At 35.8% G+C, this 5,000-nt stretch overlaps 1 protein-coding gene across 2 annotated transcripts in view; it reads left to right on the forward strand.

Moving 5' to 3' along the window:
• The window catches only part of LOC143026470 (uncharacterized), a 329,789-nt gene that overhangs the window by 70,035 nt on the left and 254,754 nt on the right, over positions 1 to 5,000 (forward strand). The window lies entirely within an intron of this gene.

Below are 5,000 nucleotides of genomic sequence, written 5' to 3' on the forward strand. Positions count from 1 at the left end.
AAAAAAAGTTTGGGAACCACTGGGCCCTAGACCTACCTACTAGAGGGATTGCTATTCTATTATATATACCAAGAGCTTTTTCCCCCCTATAAGAGAGGTAGCCAGGTCAGAGGCACATACCTATTCCCACCCACTCCACTCCCACCACCCCCTCCACCTCTTCCATCTCAGCTCCTCATGGATGACGGGTCATACCTGCATCCGCCAGCTACCCTGGGTCAGACGCAATGCAGCAAGGCATAGTACATCCACAGGAAGGCCGCTAAGGTCAGGAAAGGTTAAGAAATTTTAGCCTCGATGGAAGGTCCTCACCTCTATCAAGACTACCTGAGGTGACGTGGGAATGACATCCTAGCCTAGCCACGCCTAGAAAAAAAACCCATATAAATAAATAAATAAATAAACAAATAAATGAATAAAAATATACGTGTCATTTGGTACGGTAGGTAATCGGAATTTAATTTGGTTATCAGTAACCAACTGCACCTCGAGAAGAATTACTTGTACATATGTTTAGTTTGTGTACATGTACACGTGTACACGTACACGTGTGCAAGTATAAATGCCTTCCTATCTCTCTCTAGCAAAGACGTTATGGTGATGCCACCAAAAGAATTGTGAATTCACGATCATGAAGATTCAGGAGAGGACAAAGGAAATGTACTTAATTTTGACCTTGTGAGACAGAAATTTCATGTCCAGGTTATTCTTATTTATTCATTTATCTATTTATTTATTTGTTTATTTGTTTGTCTATTTATTTATTCGTTTATTTATTTGTTGAAAGAGGGAATTTGTTTTTGAATTTGCATGCGTACGGACCTATGGGTCGCAGCAGTTATATTTAGGTGAACTTCAGAAGCAGATGCCATGAGCAGTGAAAGTGCATGCTTGCAATTGCATATATTTTAGTTTTTTTTATCATTTCTATTAATCTATTTCATTGTTATTATTATTATTATATATTATTATTATTATTATTATTATTATTATTATTATCATCGTTATTATCATTATTATTATCATTATTATTATCATTATCATCAATCATTATTATCATCAATCATTATTATTATCTATCAACCATTATTATTATCTATCAATCATTATTATCTATCAATCAATCATTATCATCAATCATTATTACCATCAATCATTATTACCATCAATCATTATTACCATCAATCATTATTACCATCAATCATTATCATTATTACCATCAATTATTATCATCAATCATTATTACCATCAATCATTATTACCATCAATCATTATTACCATCAATCATTATTACCATCAATCATTATTACCATCAATTATTATCATTATCATCATCATTATTATTATTATTTCACTTCTGTTGCATTTATAATTGAATGCGTGTAGTTGCACACCAAGTGATACTAGATCCTGCGACTATGTAGATGAACTGGTTCAGCCATGGAGAGGGTAAGCTAGTCGTCACGTGGGATTGAACGTGTGTTATTGGGGCTCTGGAAATGTGGAGCATTTCTTGTCAAAATGGATCGTTTGTAATCGTTCCCTTCTGGTGAGTTTTGGCAACGAGGCCAAGAAGTCTTGTGATCTAACGGTCGTCGTCTGTGTGCAAGAACGGTAGTGAGCGAAATACTAAGAGATTCATCACTTTGTAGAGAAGTGCGTCACTGATATAAAGTATTGGAATAGCTATGGCATTAGAGCATAAGGCTTTTTCCCACATATAAGCGGGGTGCCCGAAGAAAAAATGTTATAAGATAAAACGTAAAATATGAAATAGAATAGAAAATAAAAAATAAAAAATAAATGTATAATTGGTTTGTTAATTTCAAAAGGCACATAAATTGTACGTTTTTTCTTATATATACATATTGTACTCTGATAGGTAACATGTATATTACATAGAATTGAATTAATATTTGATCGTTATATTCAATTCTACAGTATGCAATATACATGTTACCTTTGAAAGTACAAATATATATATGTATATATATAATATATATATGTATATATATTTATATATATTTACAAAAAAAGAACAAGGAAATCGTGTACCCAATAAATTTTTCTCTAATGTACTTAGGTCAATTATTTTCTTTTTGTTCTTCGTTTGTTTATTTATTTATTTATTTATTTATTTTTACTTTGATTGTTTCCAAGGGCGCAACTTCAGATGATCGGAGATATCTGTTTTTTAAATAAACGAGTTGATAAATAAAACTTGTTTATTTTCAACAAATGCAATGATACAGATAATATTAAGGAATATAAAATTGCCACAAGGAAAAGGGGTTGACCTGATTATATATATATATATATATATATATATATATATATATATGTATATACAGATATAATTATATATTATATATATATACATATATACGTGATATATTTTATATATATATATACATATATATATATATATATATTATATTATGGTGTCATGATGTGATGGATACGGCGAGTGTAATGGTGACCAAAGGATATGGCGCGAACGTGAGGTTTCTAGCATGATGGTGTCACGATAGGATGCCACTGTGGTATGTTTTATCGGCGTGCCAACTTCAACCCACCTATTAATATACATGTTCTGCGAAGGAGGGCGGTGTGGGGTATACACATGTATGTGCGCACATGTGTGTTAAGGTTACGTGTATTTGTGTGTATTGTGTCGAGTGGATTTGTGTGTATGTTTGTGTGTGTGTGTGGTTGTTTGTGCGTGTTTATGAGTGTCACGTGTGTTTGTGTATATTATGTCGAGTAGATGTGTGTGTGTATACCAAGTGAATTTAGTTGTGTGTGTGTGTGTGTGTGTGTGTGTGTGTGTGTGTGTGTGTGTGTGTTATAATTTTACCTCAATCTATGCACCTAACTGCAAAAACATCAGTCAAACTTGCTAATTTTTTTATTTGACTGTAATTTTCTTCTCCCATGTTCCTCGAATCGGTGTGTGTATGTGCGTCTTTGTGTACGTGTGCGTGTGTGTGTACGTGCTTGGGCAGGCATGTTTGCGCACGCGTGGTAACTTCTGATTAATGTGTACCATTTGGATTGTGTTGGGTGCAGAGGTGAGCGACATTACGTCAAGTCGCTCACGAATCTCTGTGACGCCCCGACAACAGATTAGGGACGATGCTGTGCTTTTCTGCCGTCCACTATTAATTTACCCTTTCATTTTTCGCTTGTTCACTTGTTTATTTTCTTATTGGTTTTATTGTATTCTATTTTATTTGTTTTATTTTTCTTTCATTTGATTTGATTTATGTATGGATCAAAGATTGAATGAATATATAATTTACGCTTTGTCTACATCATCCCTGGTCTTGTGGTTAGAAACGATGTTTATACGTGAAGTTTACAAAGGGGATTTTGATCGTTATGAAATATAGATTGTCCTTTAACTGAAAAGTGAAAGTGAACTGTGGACACACGGCGCGGGGTATGGATAGGCATTGCGTCAGTTTATTGGCTGTACCATTCACGAAGGAATAATAATAAAAATATCCATGAAATGTTTACCCAATTAGACGGAAAGGAAGAGGAGCGAGGAAACACAGGGGCCTTTATGATCGATCACGAAGGAAGTAGCCCTTTGCCACGAGTAAAGGAGTTCTAATGTATTAGGACCCGTTTGGGTTATTAAGTTGTATGTAGTCTTTATCTTAGTGAATTTAGTGACATCCCTCAGGACCAGTGTCACGCAACTTTCTTTTGGGATTGTAGAATAGTCCACACTCAAAGAAGAATTCTAAGAAATGTATAACAACATCTCTCCTTTCTCACTGCTATCTGCTTTAATTCTCTCCCACACAACCTCTCCGACTCTATCTCATCGACGCGATATTGGCGCCAAGGATAGAGGCGCTGGTTATTGTTAACAAAATGCCACTGGGCTGGGAGATGTTAGAAAACGGGTCGGGGGCTTCGAGCTGTCTTACATAAGTGGAGAAGGTTCCAAGAAAGATCAGCTGGCCTGTGTTGGGCGACTGAGTCACTTGAGGAGCCGCACTTTTACGTTGTGTTTTCTAGGTTGCACCGAGTTTCTAGTTTGTCTAGAACAGGGGTTCTCATTAGGGGTGAAATTCACCCCCAGGGGGGAATTTTGGGTTTTCTGGGGGTGAATTGTGACCACATCAAGTTTACGGGGTGAGGAAAGCAGTTATAGGTTTTGGCCTAACTGGCCTGTCACCTGGGGTGGAATTATACTAATATGGGAAAAATATATACTAATTTGGAAAAAATAAAAGGGTTTTTAGTAATGTTTGCATATTATTTAGAATGCACTTTTTGAAACAGGCAATCTTGGAAAGGAGGGGGGAATGACATTCAGACAAATGGTGAAAGGGGTGAATGGTCCAAGTAAGGTCTAGAACAAAGGTTTAGAATCTAGACTAGAATAGTGGTTCTCAAACTGTGGTTTATAGAACCTTATTGGGTCACAGGAGTTTATGAGTAATGGACGCAAAACGACTGAATCCAATGTTAACGTCATCGACAGGATGTTAAACAATAGCAATTCATAAGAACAGGGTACTTGTGAACATAAGGTTGAGAGGCTCTACTCCAGAACAAAGGTCCAAAATGCTAGACGGGGCCGAGTTCATGCTTGTTTGTCAGCAGAATGGAAATTCTTATCTTTCGTGTCGTTGAACGTTGTATCGGCAGCAATTCTTTCATAGCACTTATTTGCAAAACCTAATTGCATAATATGAACTGCGATCGTCCTCTCTTTTACTTTCCAATTGTCATTTTTATTCGTGCATTTGTGTGTGCGTGTGTGCGTGCGTGCGTGCGTGTGTTTACTTAATTGTATTTACACATTTAAGTATACAGTAAAGAAACAATACTCGTAGGAGTCTAGTCTCTTACCTTCTAATTATCATGTCCTGTACAGTATGTATTTACCTTTTGTGTGTGTGTGTGTGTCTGTGTGTCTGTGTGTTTCTAATTGTTATATTTATATATTGAAGTATTCAGGAAAGAAGCAATATTCGTAG

Source organism: Oratosquilla oratoria, chromosome 6 (assembly GCF_046742065.1).
Source record: "Oratosquilla oratoria isolate Oo_2021 chromosome 6, ASM4674206v1, whole genome shotgun sequence".
NCBI lineage: Eukaryota > Metazoa > Arthropoda > Malacostraca > Stomatopoda > Squillidae > Oratosquilla > Oratosquilla oratoria.